This window comes from Stenella coeruleoalba, assembly GCF_951394435.1.
Source record: "Stenella coeruleoalba genome assembly, contig: scaffold_330, whole genome shotgun sequence".
NCBI lineage: Eukaryota > Metazoa > Chordata > Mammalia > Artiodactyla > Delphinidae > Stenella > Stenella coeruleoalba.
In genome coordinates, this window is record NW_027646446.1 from 11613 (window position 1) to 31800 (window position 20188).

Here is a 20188-nt window from a genome sequence, read left to right on the forward strand (position 1 = left end):
CACATAGTTTATTTGCTAAAGATATTTGTGGTCAGACTAATTCTCATCGTTGATTTTAAGTATTATACTTACTTAATAAGTATATATGGTGAATGGAGTACAAAAGATTCAGTTTGAGCTTGTGTAAGTATGTTCAGATTACTCCTTAAAGAAGGCACTTTAAAATGGTTGCTAATCAAAAGGTTTCTCACTTGGCTATAACTTTCAGTATTTAAAAATAAATGTAATTATCAGTAGTTCTTGGCATGTCACAGCTTGACCTTTGGATGAAAATATTTTTATCTTCCAATTATATTTTACAAGGTGAAGTAAACATATGATTCCATGAAAGTTCTAACATGCATTCTTTCTTAAGAAAGACTATAACACTTTCCTCATCTGATATATAGAGATACATCTGCAGGACTGCATGTAACAATTCTCCACAAAGCTAAGTTTTTTCTAATTTTTCTCTTGAATGAGTATAAATTGGAGCATGAAAATTTCAAAACACACTTGAAAATCTATTTCATGCAATAATAGTGCCACTTCGCTGTTTTTTTTTTTTTTTTGTTATGCCGGCCTCTCACCGTTGCGGCCTCTCCCGTTGCGGAGCACAGGCTCCGGATCAGCGGCCATGGCTCACAGGCCCAGCCGCTCCGCGGCATGTGGGATCTTCCCGGACCGGGGCACGAACCCGTGTTCCCTGCATTGGCAGGCGGACTCTCAACCTAGGCACCACCAGGGAAGCCCCCACTTTGCTTTTTTAACGTGTAACGCCTCAAAGTATTTTTTAATGTAAATCAGCCTTATTTGGTTGTTGATTTAAGATAAAGTCTGACTAAAAATTTCTAACCACTTTCAATTTTTGTTCAACAGTAATTTTACATGGACACCACATTTAGCGGGTACAGAACAAAACTTTCAGCTTGCAAAGCAAATTCAATCTCAGTGGAAAGAATTTGGCCTGGATTCTGTTGAGTTAGCCCATTATGATGTCCTGTTGTCCTATCCAAATAAGACTCATCCCAACTACATCTCAATAATTGATGAAGATGGAAATGAGGTAATAAGAAAGAAAGAAAAAATAAGCCCCTCTGGTCTACTATTTTGAAATACCTTATGTGAAAGAATGCCCTCTACCATGTCCAAATACGGATAGAAATCAATATTGACACTTGTGAATGATGCCTTTTATAATCTTATTACTGGTGCCAACTCTTTCTTATGATGTTTGAATTTATGTGATGTTGGTAAGATTCTGAAAAATTGATGTTTGATGACATTTGCTATTTTCTGTGTTTTAGTATTGTACACTAATATAAAATATGATATATTAGTAAACTTCTAAGCAACTAAATTGATACATTTTTGAAAGGTTTGGACTATAAGAGATCATGCATAGATTTGAAGATGCTAGAAAATTCAGAGAAGTGCTGTTTGAGCTAGCAGGTTTTTATTGGTACTTAATGATTAAATCTCATATGATCATGTGTTCAGCTCTGCGCCCAGAACTTGGGTGTGGGCATTTGGAAGGAGGAGAATTTGGAGAGAAATACTATAGAATTATATCTACACTAAAGAATTTACAATCTTCTTTGCTAGTTAGGACACTTGGGGGAGAAGATAATACAAGTAATTGAGGTATTTCTTATCATGATATATATTCAATATGAAAGCTCATAAAATACAACTCAATATTCATCCCTATTTGCCTTACAGCTACCATATTTAAAGTAGCCCCTTTTACTCTGGATATCTTCTTTCAGTCCTTTTGTTAGCTGGGCCTTCTAAATTGCATATAGCTTCAGATATGTCCAGTTTGATCAGTCAACTAAAAATGTCATGTGATTTAAGTATATATAAATTTTTAATCACCACCCCTTATTGACTAATGAATCAGCCTCTTCTTAATATTAATAGGTTGTTTTACAGTCAGTGATGTAATCCCATGCTAAATTTCCTGATATGAGTTGAAAGTTTCCATATTCACTATTTTCAATTATAGTAGTTAATACAGTTTAACTTTTAAAAATATTATCAAACTATTTCAAAATTTTAAAAATATTTTTAAGGTAGGTATGGGGAATACTGATATACTTCCTATGGTCCCATAACCTTTATTAAATAAGTGGGGGCATATCTATATAATTAAGTATTAAGGGGTCTTTAAATGTATATTTAGGAAGATTATTTAATGATGTAATAAAATATTGGTGATGTTAAAAAAATACACATACTTAAACCAAATTTGATCTGTCAAATTTGGCAATTGTGTGCGATGAGGAAAATAGCAAACTTTCAATTCTCTTCTTTTTTCCTTGCTCTTCACTTCCAATTTTGACTCTACCTTTGCTTTTATTTCATTTCATTGTTTCTTTTTGCTATTATAAGCACTTATGAAATTTCTAAAGCCTGTCACTCAATGTAAACCTATCTTGTAGAAGTTTCATTTTGGAGATTTTCCTGAATGGTGTTAGCTGCCAAAAGCTTATTAACTTTTTTGGAAGTTATATCATTAAATCATTTTTATTTTTACCCAAGTTTTACCTGCACATAAAGAATCACACAGTTCTCCAAAGGGCCCCTCTATATCCCCCTTCCCTGAGGCAATCACTGTTCAACACTGAGTTGATTCTTTTGGTATTTATTTCTGTTTCTTTAAATGACATGCTTGCATTGCTTGTGTTTCAGATTCAGGCATTATCTTTTGACCTTGTGACAGTTCAGCTCTATTCTCACCCCAACTACAAATGCTCTTTTACTGTGCCCCCATCTCCCAGTTTAATTATTGTGACTATTAATAGCCAAGCTATGTGGTAAACTGCAAACTTTTACTTTCCTGCACGACACAGAGGAGTTCCCCTTCCCACAGACAACAAATATGATTAGAATTTTATAGATTCTGCAAGAAATATTTTTAATACTATATGCATTATTTTATCTTTGTTTACATAAGTATAATGTGCCATATGGATTGAACTATATATATTACCTTTTTTATGTCACAGAAAGTAAATAGAAATTTGTAAACCAAAATTATTTTAGTTATACTCAGAATACATAATTTGAGACTATATTAGTGAATTTTGGATAGTGAGCAGTGCTCACTGGTGTATTGTCTACCTTTGATAAAGTCACCCAAAAGACTCTTTTCCGTCACCTTAAGAAACTTTTCCTAGTTGTTAGAATAACTCATAAACCTGATGTAAAATCCACCTGCTCAGTGGTGCTGTAAAATTGAAGATTACCATAAAGGCAAATCAGGTGAGACGAGCTTGAGTACTTCCCTGGCTGAAAGACTTGCTGATGGGATGACTTTGTCTCTAGATGGATTTTCATTGCACTTTAGTATAGTTTTTCTTATAATCTTTCCCAGTGATTCAGCTGCATTTGTACCCTATGTGGACCACAGAAAAATGATGGGAAAGATGGAAGATATGGGAATTTTTGAAGAGTAGTAGTTGATTTGGTTTCATTTTAGGTTCTATCAGCATCAGAAGTAAGTAACTGGTGCTCTAGTCAGTACAATATAATGTCAGCTCAGGGTCACTCCCCATCTCCCACAACCCTTTGCATTACTGCATGGACCAGGACTTATAGTTTAACATGAAAAAAGAGTGGTGATAGCAGGTGTCCTTGACTTGAATGTTTTTAATGTTTCACCTTAATTTTTTTTTTTTTTTTTTTTTTTTTGCGATACGCGGGCTTCTCACTGTCGTGGCCTCTCCCGTTGCGGAGCACAGGCTCCGGACGCACAGGCTCAGCGGCCATGGCTCACGGGCCCAGCCGCTCTGCGGCATGTGGGATCTTCCCGGACCGGGGCACGAACCCGTGTCCCCTGCATCGGCAGGCGGACTCTCAACCACTGCGCCACCAGGGAAGCCCTCACCTTAATTTTGATATTTGTATCAGGTTACGTTAATTCACTTCCTTTCCAAGTTTACTAAGACTTTTTGTCATGGATTTATGTTGAATTTTATCAGCACTTTTTTTCTTTTTTTGGATATCTTTTGAGATGAGCGTATAATTTTTCTTTTTCACAATGATAATTATATTAAATGATATTCTAATATTAGACTAATCTTACATTTTTGAAATTTGTAATATTAGTCAGTAGTAGAGTTTTCAACTCATATATCTATATATATTCATTTTATATTCATGGCATGTTTGGCCTGTATTTCTGCAATTTGCCTATTGGGGTGTAATTTCTAGATTAGACCTGCCTTATAAAATGAGCTGAGTTTTTAATCTCTGAAATAGGTTGTGTTATACTTAATCTTTTACTTTCACCTTTCAAACTCAAAGTAAAAGCAGTTGGTTTTGATACTTTGTTTTGTGGGAGATTTTAAAGTACTGATTCAATATTTTTTATTGTTATAGGACTATTTAGATTTAAAAAAATGCATCCTTATGTCAGTTTTAATAAATTTTTTAAAATGCATTTTTCCATTTCATCTAAGTTTTCAATTATTGGCATAGTTCCTCCTAGTATTTTCTTATTACCTTTTTGAATCTGTGCGACATCTATAGCTATGACTTTTTTTCAACTCTTAATATTATTTATTTGTGCTTACCTTATATTTTTTTCTTATGGACATTGACAGGGATATGTCAATTTTACCTGTATTTTCAAAGAATAAACCTTCAGCTTTGGCAATCATTTCTTGTATATATGTTTTATGTTTCATTAATTCTGTTCTTACTTAATATAATCTCCTCTTTTACCTTCCTGGTGTCTATTTTGCTATTCTTTGTAACATTTTCAGTTGAATACTTAATTTATTGATGTTCAACCTTTCTTCTTTTCTAACATGAGTATTTAAAACCATAAATTTCCTTCTAAGAGCCACTTCAACTAGATCTCACAAGTTTGGAGAAGTGTTTTAGTTATCATTAATATCTTAATATTTTCTAATTTCTATGTTTTCATCTTGGAGCCTTGGAGCTATTTAGGGGTATTTATAAATTCCAAATTTAAAAGTTATTCCACTATCGGTTTGATCTGATTTTCTAACTTAACTACATTGTGATCAGATAATGTGGTTTGTATGACACTAGTCATTTGGCAATTGTTGAGGCTTCCTTTATAGCCTATTATGTGGTCAATTTTTATAAATGTTTTGTGTTTATTTGAAAACAATGTATTCAGCTGTTGAGTTTAATGATCTTATATTTGTTCATTAGTTCAAGTTTGTTAATTGTTTGGCTAAAATCGCCTTTATCCTTGATGTAGTCTTATTTTGTCTGCAATCTTTATTAATTGCTGGGAAAGGAATGTTAGATTATCTCACTATAGTGGCGGATTATTTTTATTTCCCTTTGGAATTCTGTCAGTTTCTTCTTCCTGTAGCTTGGAGCTCTCTTTTAGAGGTAGTGGTTTGGAACCTAAAAAAAAATTGATTCCTACTTAACAATGTCAGTGATACACTTAAAAGATTATATTATATTTGGTTCAAAGTGAATTTAACATTAATTTGCTCCCAAGGAATTATCTTAGCATTTTTATAAGTGACTAAGAATATTGTACACTGTTTTTTTTATTTGGGAATTAAAGTTTTCCTTCTAAATCTAAAGCTAGTGCTTATACATCCTCTAAGGGTCTCTAAGTTTATCATCTCATGAAATCCTCATAGCCTCTAGCACAGTGCTGGCTCTTTGATCTGTATCTTTAAAATACCAAAGGTTTCATTAACCATCTACTGACAGAAAGAGATAGTACACATTTCCTTGTTTGGTTATAGTAATGAAACTTTACCTGATTTGCCTCTGATTATTATATTTTGTTTCTCTAGATTTTCAACACATCATTATTTGAACCACCTCCTCCAGGATATGAAAATGTTTCAGATGTTCCACCGTTTAGTGCCTTTTCTCCACAAGGTATGCCAGAGGTAAAAATGCATGCAATAAAATAAAAATAACAAAGAGAACTTCCTTATACATACAAGCAATAATTAAAGAGGTATTAAGAAGGTTTTTGATGTAATCCAAATTCATCTTTTTTTACATTTAAGAAATAGAATTTCTTAGTAATAAAAAGGAATACATACTATTTTGTGTTCATAGTGTTTTTTAAGATAAAATTTACTACACTGAGATGGAGAAATCCAAAATGTACATTTATGGACTTTTGACAAACGCATACACCTGTGTAATGCAAACCCCATCAACATATAGAATACTACTATCACTGCAGAAAGTACTTTTAAGCCCCTTCTCAATCAACTCCACACACTCTCAAGGCAATCATTCTTCTGATTTTTTTTTTTTGCCACCTTTGATTAGTTTTGCCTATACTAGAAATTCATATAGATAGAATTGATAGCATGTAATCATTTGTGTCTATTTTCTTTCACTAAGCATAGGGTCTGTGAAATTCACATGTTTTGCATTTATCAGTAGATTGTTCCTTTTTATTGCCAAGTAATTTCCATTGTATGAAAATACTACATATCTTACTACCACTGTATAACTTGGATTAATTTTCAAAGAACTTGAATGAGAATTTGAAATTGTTGCCATCTTCAAGTGAAGAGTATGAATGTCCGTTTTAGAAAATGTTATGTGGTTTACTCAATAAAGCAGTGTGGGGGCTTCCCTGGTGGCGCAGTGGTTGAGAGTCCGCCTGCCGATGCAGGGAACACGGGTTCGTGCCCCGGTTCGGGAGGATCCCACATGCCGCGGAGCGTCTGGGCCCGTGAGCCATGGCCGCTGAGCCTGCGCGTCTGGAGCCTGTGCTCCGCAATGGGAGAGGCCACAACAGTGAGAGGCCCGTGTACCGCAAAAAAAAAAAAAAAAAAAAAGGAATAAAGCAGTGTGTACAACTATCATCTGAGATTTTACAGTAAATCCCCAGATTCTTGCATAGTACTTTGTTTTTTTATAAGAAAGTTAAATTTGAAACAGTTGAATATAATTTATTAATGTCTTTTAAAATGTTATGTCTCCTACCATAATATTTAACATTAAGTAGATTCAGGTTTGGACATACTGAGTTTGAGGTGCCTAGGATATATTCCAAGAAGTTGCTAATAGACAGTTGGGCATATTGAAGTATCACTCAATAGGGAGATAAGCGCTTGACTATCATCAGAAACATCCTAAGTAAAAAGTTTACATTTAGAATTGAATTTACTTATTTATTTATTTACGGAAAAAAGGAAAAATAGCTCTTATTTTTCTTAAATCTGAAGAAATGACAGAAAATGTGTTTTTATTTTGAGGTGCAGTTTACATGTAACAGAATGCACAGGTCTTGAGTTAATTCAATACATTTTTAAAATTGCATGTATCTATATCACTCAAAGTAAGATATAGGACATTTCTATGACTCCAGAAAGTTCTCTGGTGCCCCTTTCTGGTCAATTTTTACCATATCCCCCTAGAAGCAACCACTTCCTGATATCTGTCATCATTGATTAGTTTGGTTTTGAACTTCATATAAATGGAATCAGATAGTAACTATTCTTTTGTGTGTTGGTGGAAAATCAAATAACAGTCAAGCTAAGAAGGAAGAAAAGAGAATTTTATTTGAGTCAAACTGAGGATTATAACCCAGGGAACAGATTTGCAGAAGCTCTGAGAACTGTTCCATTGGTCAGGAGTTAGAGATGCAATTTTATACATTTCTGAGACAAAGAATTTCTGTGTTATATTGACAGGTTAGCATTCTACATAAAGTTGATCAACTATGTTTTGGTCAATACAGCTCCCTGTATCGGATGAAAAAGAAATTAAAATAACCTTAAAACTACAACGTTGGTGTCTGAATAAAGCAACCATTTTTCTTAAAGGTTGATTACATCCTCCTGTTTGAGGAGGTCTGGTTAATGTACAATACAGATGCACATTGCACATTGGGAAAGGCCTACCACAAAGCGGGCATACTATTCTTTTCCTGTCTTAGATTGATTTCCCGGTCATAGAAAAATTTATGATTTTCCCTCATCATTTGCCTTGCTGCTCTCACTCAGTACGATTAGAGATTAGTCATGTTATTGTGTGTGTTAATAGTTTCTTCCCTTTACTTGCTGAGTAGAATTCTATTATGGGACTGTTCTACAAATTGCTTATTCATTCTCCTATTTACAAACAGCTGGACTGTGTCCCATATGGGCTACCTAGATTCAGCTGCTATGAGCAATTTTGTGCAGGTGTTTTTGTGGACATATGTTTCCATCTTTCTTGGGTAAATACCTAGGAGTGTAATTGTTCTGCCATAGGGCATAATTCTGCATAACATTATTTCTCAAAGAAGTTATTTAAAGTGACTCTCTAATTATACACTCTTACAAGAATGTATGAGAGTTTCAGTTGCTCCACATTTTCGCTAACATTTGAAACTGTCTGTCTTTTTAATTGTAACAGTTCTAGTAGATGCAGTTTACGAATGTGTGTGTGTTTTGTTTTTAACATCTTTATTAGAGTATAATTGCTTTACAATGGTGTGTTAGTTTCTGCTTTACAACAAAATGAATCAGTTATATATATACATATGTTCCCATATATCTTCCCTCTTGTGTCTCCCTCCCTCCCACCCTCCCTATCCCACCCCTCTAGGTGGTCACAAAGCACCGAGCTGATCCCCCTGTGCTATGCGGCTGCTTCCAACTAGCTATCTACCTTAGGTTTGGTAGTGTATATATGTCCATGCCTCTCTCTTGCTTTGTCACAGCTTACCCTTCCCCCTCCCGATATCCTCAAGTCCATTCTCTAGTAGGTCTGTGTCTTTATTCCTGTCTTACCCCTAGGTTCTTTATGACACTTTTTTTTCTTAAATTCCATATATATGTGTTAGTATATGGTATTTGTCTCTCTATTTCTGACTTCACTCTGTATGACAGACTCTAGGTGTATCCACCTCCTTACAAATAGCTCAGTTTCGTTTCTTTTTATGGCTGAGTAATATTCCATTGTATATATGTGCCACATCTGCTTTATCCATTTATCCTGTTGATGGACACTTCAGTTGCTTCCATGTCCTGGTTATTGTAAATAGAGCTGCAATGAACATTTTGGTACATGACTCTTTTTGAATTATGGTTTCCTCAGGGTATATGCCCAGTAGTGGGATTGCTGGGTCATATGGTAGTTCTATTTGTAGTTTTTTAAGAAACCTCCTTACTGTTCTCCATAGTGGCTGTATCAATTTCCATTCTCACCAACAGTGCAAGAGGGTTCCCTTTTCTCCACACCCTCTCCAGCATTTATTGTTTGTAGAGTTTTCGATGATGGCCGTTGTGACCGGTGTGAGATGATATCTCAGTGTAGCTTTGATTTGCATTTCTCTAATGATAAACGATGTTGAGCATTCTTTCATGTGTCTGCTGGCAATCTGTATATCTTCTTTGGAGAAATGTCTATTTAGGTCTTCTGCCCATTTTTGGAGTGGGTTGTTTGTTTTTATCATGTTGAGCTGCATGAGCTGGTTGTAAATTTTGGAGATTAATCCTTTGTCAGTTGCTTCATTTGCAAATATTTTCTCCCATTCTGAGTGAACCCTATATTTATAATAATCTGTCTATCAATGCAAATTAATGATTAGATTTTAATGAGAATGTTTCAAGTATTTACACATTAAGGATAATGCTTGTTAAGGATTTGTACATTTGTGTTCTGTACTTTTTTCCTGCTTTTGTTTACATAGGCATTCCTTCTCTAATGGTAGATTTTTATCTGCGTCCCCTGTTTTATTATAACGTGATATGCTTGTACTTTTCTCTCATGCTTATGTTTTCACACTTTTTTACACTCCGCTGCGACTCGCGGAGAGGTCAGGCGCGACGGGCTCCTTGTGGCTGCGGGACTGGGGAGCCGGGACATCCGGGCATCCCCGCCCCCTTGGGCTCGCCAACGGGGTCCCCGCATGCGCACGCACACGCATACGCGCGGCCCCGCCCCGGATGCAGGCCTGGCGGGACCCTCCCCCGACTCAGAGCTGGGAGGCGCGGCCCGTGAAAGGCCAAGAGCAGCGCTCGGCCCCACCACAGGGCATGCGCAAGCCCTCTTGCGAAGGCGAGGCCCTCTGCCCACATGCTCTGGCAGTGGCCACCGTGACCACTGCACGCTTGAGAGGGGCAGTGGCTTGGGTCCGGTATCCCAAGGCTTCCTCTCGGACAGCTAGAGAAGGCTTTCCCGCCGACGGTGCGTCACCCCCACCCATCGACTCTCCCCTTTGGGTGGGCGCACGGAGGCGCTTCACGAGCCGCCAAGTCCACGACTGGGCAGGGGGTGGGCGGGGGTGTCTGCGGTATGGGTAAGAACACGGCCAGAATAATAATTCTGAGGTATTTTGGTTTAGTTTTTACTGACTACTTGCAGACAACATAAAAATCAATAGATTTTTAGGTATTATATGGATATTGTTGTAGGTGTTACGTGGATATTCATTTTTAAATAAATGTGGTGGTCCCTTTTTTCATTATTGACTTTCAATTTTATTTCATGATTGAAATAAAAGATTGATCAAGATGGTACTCGATACATGGATTCTGTGGAATTTTTATTGAGATTTATTATGTGGTCTTAACAGCGGTAAATTTTTGTAAATGTTTTATATGTGTTGAAAAGCATTTTGCTATGTGGTTGCTGCAGGAAATATAATCAAAGTTGTTAACTTTATTGTTTATACTTTTATAACAGTATTAATTTTCTTCTCATGTATCACTTTCTGGAAGAACGGTGTTTGAAAACAAAACCTCACACCATGATTGCAGATATGTCAGTTTTACCTTGTAATTCTCAGTCTTTGTGTTCTGTGTCTCAGTGCTATGTGTCTAGGTGCATAAAGTGCATCATTGTAATCTTTCCCACGAGTTTTTCTTTTTCATAACTATAAGCTGCCCTTCTTTTACCTTATAAATACATTCGAGATTAATTGCTGCTAGACCAGGTTTCTTTTGTTTAATAATTGCTTGGTTTGACTTTCCCACTCCTTTTATTTTCAACCTCTTAGTTCGCTGTAAGACTGGTTTAAAAACTCAAAGGGGCGCAGACAAAGTGGGCTGACCAACGAGAGCAATTACCATTGACTGGTGCTCATCAAATTATACCTTTGCCCAGGGAGAAAGCCAGAGCCGTCAGGACATGGGTCTGCATTTGGAGGCCAGCTGCCCAGAGAACACTGTCTCTCTGGGTCCTTGACTATCTCCAACTGGAATCAGGATCTTGTTGGTAGAAGGTAGGTCACTTTATTTCTGTAATTTGTGCTTATGAGCAAAAGAGTTATTTTCCTACCAGAAGTTTTGAAAAGTGACACTATTTATGCATATAGAGAGAGAGAGAGCGAGAGAGAGGGTACTATACATTGGGATATCCTTTCCTTGAGTTGTTATTTTTAAACTATTTTCCCACTTGTGAAGTTAATTTTTTTCTTAATATTTTCTTGGTAAAAATCACGAAGATTTTCAGGAAAAAGCACCTCATTTAGTGAACTGCGATGTAATGGGAATGAGAGGGTTTCTAGAACTGGGTAAGGAGTGTGTCAGTTGGAAGGGACTTGAAAAATATGTGGGATCAAATTAGAGATTTTGATTGGATATGAGGGTATTAGATTTGGGGTGGTACTGATTGAATTGAAATTGGTGTGGAACATGTATAGCCAGACTTTGAGCACAGCCTGTTTCATTCAGAGGCTGAATCCTTCAAGGAAACCATTTTCTGGGTCCTGTGTATCATCATTTGGAATTAAGATTTTAGACTGGCAGAAGGCAGGCACTTTTATGGCCTTTTTTTTTTCCTTTAAAGCATAAAGATGAAAAGGATGACATTTTATGCCAGTAAGCAACTTTTTTCCCCTGGTAAAATTCACATTTATTTATGCATTTAAAGTACAAGCATTGCATGCATATCATTTTTAGATTTCTTCATTGGGGCCATGTATTTCTGTTATTAAAGGAATTAAAACCTTTTTACTCTTTCACTTTATAATTGATTGTTAACTGGTGTATGGGATCTATAGATTTTGTTTGCTAATCAGTGTCCAGAAACTTGATTGAACCCTATATTTCTTTATTTTTTTTAACATCTTTCTTGGAGTATAATTGCTTTAGAATGGTGTTTTAGTTTCTGCTTTATGACAAAGTGAATCAGTTATACATATGTGCCCATATCTGTTCCCTCTTGCAACTGCCTCCCTCCCCCCCTCCCTATCCTGCCTCTCTAGGTGGTCAAAAAGCACTAAGCGGATCTCCCTGTGCTATGTGGCTGCTGCCCACTAGCTATCTATTTTATGTTTGGTAGCATATGTATGTCCATGCCACTCTCTGACTTTGTCCCAGGTTACCCTTCCCCCTCCCATATCCTCAAGTCCATTCTCTAGTAGGTCTGCATCTTTATTCCCATCTTGCCCCTAGGTTCTTCATGACAATTTTTTTTTTTTGTAGATTCCATATACATGTGTTAGCATACAGTATTTGTATTTCTCTTTCTGACCTACTTCACTCTATATGACAGGCTCTAGGTCTTTGCACCTCACTACAAATAACTAACTCAGTTTCGTTCCTTTCTATGGCTGAGTAATATTCCATTGTATATATGTGCCACATCTGCTTTATCCATTCATCCTGTTGATGGACACTTTGGTTGCTTCCATGTCCTGGCTATTGTAAAAAGAGATGCAATGAACATTTTGGTACATGACTCTTTTTGAATTATGGTTTTCTCAGGGTATATGCGTAGTAGTGGGATTGCTGGGTTGTATGGTAGTTCTATTTGTAGTTTTTTAAGGAACATCCTTACTGTTCTCCATAGTGGCTGTATCAATTTCCATTCTCACCAACAGTGCAAGAGGGTTCCGTTTTCTCCACACCCTCTCCAGCATTTATTGTTTGTAGAGTTTTTGATGATGGCCGTTGTGACCGGTGTGAGATGATATCTCAGTGTAGCTTTGATTTGCATTTCTCTAATGATAAACGATGTTGAGCATTCTTTCATGTGTCTGCTGGCAATCTGTATATCTTCTTTGGAGAAATGTCTATTTAGGTCTTCTGCCCATTTTTGGAGTGGGTTGTTTGTTTTTATAAATTTGAGCTGCATGAGCTGTTTGTAAATTTTGGAGATTAATCCTTTGTCAGTTGCTTCATTTGCAAATATTTTCTCCCATTCTGAGTGAACCCTGTATTTCTAATAATTTGTCTCTCAATGCAAATTAATGATTAGATTTTAATTAGAATGTTTCAGGTTTTTACACATTAAGGATAATGCTTGTTAAGGATGTGTCTATTTGCGTTCTGTACTTTTTTCCTGGTTTTCTTTACATAGGCACTCTTTCTATAATGGTAGATTTTTATTTGCGTCCCCTGTTTTACTATAACATGATATACTTGTACTATTTTCTCTTTTCTCTTATGCTTATGTTTTTACACTTTTCATGGTCTACAAATTGCATTTTGGTTTCAGTCATCATTTCTATTGGTTGTTATGTTTTCTTTTGTAATTGTTTCAGCTTATTTCATTGTTTTTCTTTCCCTAATTTATCTTTTGGGTTAAGCCATCCAATTTCTTGAGTTGAGTGCTTAACTCCTTTCTTTTCAAGCTTGCTTAGTGTCCTTACTGTTCAGTTAAGTTTTAATTCCTCTTTTTCTGTCTTACGATTTGTCCTAATACTTTATTTTTAAATTTCAGCTTTATTGCTGTATAATTGACTTTTAAAACTGTAAAATATTCAGTCAACTTTGTGGTGATTTGGTATACATTGTGATAGGATTTCCCACTCTAGTTAATTAACACATTTCCTTCATATATTTACTTTTTTTGGTAAGAACATTTAAATCCTACTCTTCTGGAAAACTTCAACTATTCATCACATTGTTATCAACTATAATCACCATGGTTAACATTAGCTCCTGAGACTTTATTCACTGTGTACCCTTTTACCCTCCCTTCCCTGCCCTCCCCCACAACCACTTTTCTACTCTGGTTCTGTACGTTTTACTCTTTTTTTTTTTTTAACATTCCACATATAAGTGATACCACGCCATATTTGTCTTTCTCTGTCTTATTTTACTGGACATAATACCCTCCAAGACCATCCATATTGTTGCAAATGACAAAATTTCATTCTTTTTATGGCTGAGTAGTATTCCATTGTATCTACGTACCACATCTTCTGTATCCATTCAACCATCGCTGGACATGTTGGTTGTTTCCATATCTTATCCATTGTGAATGTGGGAGGGCAGATAGCTCCTTGATATTCTGTTTTTATTTCCTTTAGCTATATACCCAGAAGTGAGACTACAGCATCATATGGTGGTTTTAGTTACAATTTTTGAGGAACCTCCATACTGTTTTCCATAGTATGCACCGTAGCTGCACCAGTTAACATGCCTACCAAAAGAGTGTACTTTTTGCCCTTAAATTCAAACTTTGAAATTAAGATTGCTATACAGTTTTCTTTTACTTGATGTTAACTCAGTTTGTTCTGTCATCCACTTATTTTCAATATTTTGTACTTTCTTTAGGTTTGGCTTGGAAACTTCCATGAAGAGACTTTCTGCTACAGTCAGGTGAGAAACCACCCATGCACTCAAGCCTGGGAATCTGGAGAGGTCTCAGGCACTTATACCCCCAACAGAGGAAACTCACAGAGCTGCAGGCGGAGGCAGGACTTGGCTCGGAGAGCCGTCTCCTCTGGGAAATACTGGATTTCCTTTGGCTCCAAAATGCTGACAAGAGTGGAGTCCTTCTGGTGGATTGACAAGCCTGGAGAAGATACCACCTCGTTTGTTTAAAAGTTCAAGTCTGAGTTCCTGCCTCTCAGCTCTATCAAAACTTCTTTAAAAATAAAGGAAGTATAGGGAAGAGGTTACTCCCCAGCATTCTCAGGTATCCAAAGCATACCTAAGAAGCTGGCAGTCCGTTGCTTATTCTGTTGCCGCCATGCAGTCTAAGCACTTTGGGAGCCAGAACCCAAGTTGTAAGATTACGATCGTCCACCCAACCATGGAAGAATTTGAAGATTTCAGCAAATATATTGTTTACATGGAGTGGCAAGGTGCACACCGAGCTGGCCTAGCCAAGGTAATTCCACCGAAAGGACGGAAAGCCGGACAGATGTACGATGATACCGATGACATCTTAATAGCCGCTCCCCTGCAGCAGGTGACCACTGGGCAGGCAGGTGTGTTTACTCAGCACCACAAAAAGAAGAAAGCCATGACCGTGAGCGAATATCGCTGCTTAACAAACAGTGAATGACACCAGACTGCATTCTACTCTGATTTTGAGGATCTGGAGCGAAAATATTGGAAAACATGCCCCTATGATTCACCAGTATACGGTGCGGACGTCAGTGGCTCCTTATTCGATGAAAACACGAAGCAGTGGAACCTCGGACACCTGGGAACCATTCAGGACCTGCTGGAACAGGAGTGCGGAGTGGTCATCGAAGGCGTCAACACCCCCTGCCTGTATTTCGGCATGTGGAAGACCGCCTTCGCCTGGCACACGGAGGACATGGACCTTTACAGCATCAACTACCTGCACTTCAGGGAGCCCAAGACTTGGTACGCGGTGCCCCAGGAGTACGGCCAGTGCCTGGAACGCCTGGCCAGGGAGCTTTTCCCGGGCAGCTCGCGGGGCTGTGAGGCCTTCCTGTGGCACAAGGTGGCTCTCCTCTCGCCCAAGGTCCTCAAGGACAACGGCATCATCTTCGGTCGGGTCACTCAGGAGGCTGGAGAGTTCATGGTGACGTTTTCCTATGGCTACCACTCTGGCTTCAACTGCGCGGAAGCCATCAATTTTGCCACCCAGCGCTGGATCGATTATGGCAAAGTGGCCTGGGACTAGGGCTCTGCATGACGTTTGGAAAGATCTTCGTCAGAATAAGGGAGATTTCAGGTGAGCACCCTTAGGATATTAAAAATGGGTGGTTGGGTGGGGACTCTAAAAGGGACCTGTAATTACCAGCTGCGAAGGAGGTTGTATGTTAGAATAGTAACATTAAGAGCAGAGCTTTGTATGGTACTGACATTGTCTGTATGTGTGTGTGTGTGTGTCTTCTGTTTCCTGAAGCAATATGGAATGGAGACTTTGTTTTCTTGGAGCAGCACGGAAATAGGAATGTGGGGAGGCTTTATCTTCCTTTCCAGCCAGGCTTGGAGATGGAACAATAAGATGAGTGTGGGCATGAAGAGGTGAGGAAGATGGGCCGTGTCCCTGGCATGCACTGTAGAGAAGAAAGGAGACTTGGGGAGGTCTGCATTGTCACCAGACTGTGAGGCCCCCTTCCCTGGCCCCTCTCCAGAGCTACAGAAGCTTTCCTTCCTCATCATGGCAGAGAGGGTGACCCCCAGGGGAAGCTGACTCTGTCCATTATGAAGTTTTGTCCTTGGTATGGGAAATTCCGGAAAGCCTATTACTCTGGATAGTAATAACAATTCTCTATTCAGTTCTCCTTCCCTATCACCTCCCTTGCAGCCTCTTCTTTTTCTTTTTTTTTCTTTTTTTTCCTTTTTTTTTTATTATTATTATTTTTTAACATCTTTTTTGGGGTATAATTGCTTTACAATGGTGTGTTAGTTTCTACTTTATAACAAAGTGAATCAGTTATACATATACATATGTTCCCATATGTCTTCCCTCTTGCGTCTCCCTCCCTCCCACCCTCCCTATCCCACCCCTCCAGGCTGTCACAAAGCACTGAGCCAATATCCCTGTGCCATGCGGCTGCTTCCCACTAGCTATCTACCTTACTACGTTTGTTAGTGTGTGTATGTCCATGACTCTCTCTTGCCCTCTCACAGCTCACCCTTCCCCCTCCCCATAACCTCAAGTCCGTTCTCTAGTAGGTCTGTGTCTTTATTCCTGCCTTACCCCTAGGTTCTTCATGACATTTTTTTTTTCTTAAATTCCATATATATGTGTTAGCATACGGTATTTGTCTTTTTCTTTCTGACTTACTTCACTCTGTATGACAGACTCTAGGTCTATCCACCTCATTACAAATAGATCAATTTTGTTTCTTTTTATGGCTGAGTAATATTCCATTGTATATATGTGCCACGTCTTCTTTATCCAATCATCCGATGATGGGCACTTAGGTTGTTTCCATCTCCGGGCTATTGTAAATAGAGCTGCAGTGAACATTTTGGTACATGACTCTTTTTGAATTTTGGTTTTCTCAGGGTATATGCCCAGTAGTGGGATTGCTGGGTCACCTGGTAGTTCTATTTGTAGTTTTTTAAGGAACCTCCATACTGTTCTCCATAGTGGCTGAACCAATTCACATTCCCACCAGCAGTGCAAGAGTGTTCCCTTTTCTCCACACCCTCTCCAGCATTTATTGTTTCTCGATTTTTTGATGATGGCCATTCTGACTGGTGTGAGATGGTATCTCATTGTAGTTTTGATTTGCATTTCTCTAATGATTCATGATGTTGAGCATTCTTTCATGTGTTTGTTGGCAGTCTGTATATCTTCTTTGGAGAAATGTCTATTTAGGTTTTCTGCCCATTTTTGGATTGGGTTGTTTGTTTTTTTGTTATTGAGCTGCATGAGCTGCTTGTAAATTTTGGAGATTAATCCTTTGTTGGTTGCTTCATTTGCAAATATTTTCTCCCATTCTGAGGGTTGTCTTTTGGTCTTGTTTATGGTTTCCTTTGCTGTGCAAAAGCTTTGAAGTTTCATTAGGTCCCATTTGTTTATTTTTGTTTTTATTTCCATTACTCTAGGAGGTGGGTCAGAAAGGATCTTGCTGTGATTTATGTCATAGAGTGTTCTGCCTATATTTTCTTCTAAGAGTTTGATAGTTTCTGGCCTTACACTTAGGTCTTTAATCTATTTTGAGCTTATTTTTGTGTATGGTGTTAGGGAGTGATCTAATCTCATACTTTTACATGTACCTGTCCAGTTTTCCCAGCACCACTTATTGAAGAGGCTGTCCTTTCTCCACTGTAGATTCCTGCCACCTTTATCAAAGATAAGGTGTCCATATGTGCATGGGTTTATCTCTGGGCTTTCTATCCTGTTCCATTGATCTATCTTTCTGTTTTTGTGCCAGTACCATACTGTCTTGATTACTGTAGCTTTGTAGTATAGTCTGAAGTCAGGGAGCCTGATTCGTCCAGCTCCTTTTTTCGTTCTCAAGATTGCTTTGGCTATTCGGGGTCTTTCATGTTTCCATACAAATTGTGAAATTTTTTTTTCTATTTCTGTGAAAAATGCCAGTGGTAGTTTGATAGGGATTGCATTGAATCTGTAGATTGCTTTGGGTAGTAGAGTCATTTTCACAATGTTGATTCTTCCAATCCAAGAACATGGTATATCTCTCCATCTATTTGTATCATCTTTAATTTCTTTCATCAGTGTCTGATAATTTTCTGCATACAGGTCTTTTGTCTCCTTAGGTAGGTTTATTCCTAGATATTTTATTCTTTTTGTTGCAATGGTAAATGGGAGTGTTTTCTTGATTTCACTTTCAGATTTTTTGTCATTAGTATATAGGAATGCCAGAGATTTCTGTGCATTAATTTTGTATCCTGCCACTTTACCAAATTCATTGATTAGCTCTAGTAGTTTTCTGGTTTATTTTTCTTTTAATGGTGAAGTAAATAAATATGATGCTGTTGATGTGGTTTTGTGTTGTCCCTGCAGCCACAAACTCAGTCCATCCATGGACCCACTCTGTATGCGTATGTGCAAAGTTGAATCTGAAGCGTGATGTCTTTCGTAAAGCAAACTTTTCCATAGTCACTGCTTTGAGCTTTCCAGCAGTTACTTAGAGGGGAGAACTGGACTTAGAGTCAGCAGAAATGGCATTCAAACCTGTGCTTTGCTACCGTCTAGTCGTGGGACCTTCAGCCAAAAAATCACTGATTTTCTCTGAGCCAGAATTACAGTGTGAGAATTTTGTGAAGATACTGGGGATGTAAATATGACAGGCGTGTAAGAGGTGCTCAGTTAATTTGATGTGCATCCATACACTCTCCTGGCCTCTAGGGCCAGCCCAATGCCTAGGACATCTGCTCGTATTCTTTCTGTGATGCTCAGTTCTACTGTTGTGTTCCTCACCACAGCCCCAGGCTTACACGTTAACTTTTCTTTTACTTAATAGACTTTATTTTTGCAGAGTACTTCGCAACAAAATTAAGTGGAAAATACAGAGGATTCCAACATACTCGGTCCCAAGCTCCTCCACCTGCATCCACACCAGAAAGGAACTTTTGTTACAATCGAAGAACCTGCACTGACACCTCATTATCACCCAGAGTCCTTAGTTTAATTTATTCACTCTTGGTGTTGTACAGTCTATGGATTTGACCAATGTATAATGACATGTATCTACACTTACAATACCATACAGAATAGATTCATTGCCTAAAAATCCTCTGTGCTCTGCCTAATCATCCCCCCTCCCCCCCGACAACCACTGATCATTTTACTGCTTCCATAGTTTTGTCTTTTCCAGATGACTTCTTTCTCGTAGTAATATGCCTTTACGTTTCCTCCACGTTTAGTGGTTTTATAGCTCATTTCCTCGTATTGGTGAATAATATTCCATTGTGTGATGTATGACCCTTTATTTATCCACTCACGTGCTGAAGGACATCTTGGTTGCTTCTAATTTTTTCTGCAATTATGAATACAACTACTATAAACATTTGTGTGCAGGTTTTGGTGTGGTTGTAAGTTTCCAGCTCATCTGAGTAAATAGCAAAGAGTGCAACTGCTGGATTGTATGGTGAGACTATATTTAATTATGTAAGAAACTGCAAAGTTTTTATTTTTTTTAATTTTGTTTTCTTTTGTGGTAAGCGGACCTCTCACTGCTATGGCCTCTCCCGTTGCGGAGCACAGGCTCCGTCCGTGCAGGCTCAGCAGCCATGGCTCACGGGCCCAGCCGCTCCGGCGCATGTAGGATCTTCCCAGACCAGGATTCGAACCTCTGTCCCCTGCATCGGCAGGCGGACTCGCAACCAGTGCGCCACCAGGGAAGCCCTGCTAATTATTTTTACCGGTAGAAAAGTGATGTTTTTTTTTTTGTTTTTTTTTTTGCTCATGATCTACTGCGTGTTTGCACAAAAAGTCACACATACCCATTTACAAATTCCACTCCTTGTCCTATTTGTCCTTGTTGCAGTGTTACAAAGGCAAGGTAAAGATTTCACAATCAGTCAAGAGCCAGAGGACCCAGCCTTTATTCAGACTCCTACAGCAGCTTGTTTAGTAGTCTTTCAACAAACCAGATTTCGATGGCTCTCCA

The 20188-nt window shown here is 38.1% G+C and overlaps 1 pseudogene across 1 annotated transcript in view; it reads left to right on the top strand.

Annotated features, from left to right (window-relative positions):
- Window positions 1-899: 899 nt before the first annotated feature.
- Window positions 900-20188, top strand: part of LOC307181108 (lysine-specific demethylase 4D-like) — a 46212-nt pseudogene continuing 26923 nt past the window's right edge. The window contains exons 1-3 of the transcript in view: window positions 900-1045; window positions 5778-5865; window positions 14448-15339. The product of the transcript in view is annotated as a lysine-specific demethylase 4D-like (transcript). The remainder of the gene's footprint in view (window positions 1046-5777; window positions 5866-14447; window positions 15340-20188) is intronic.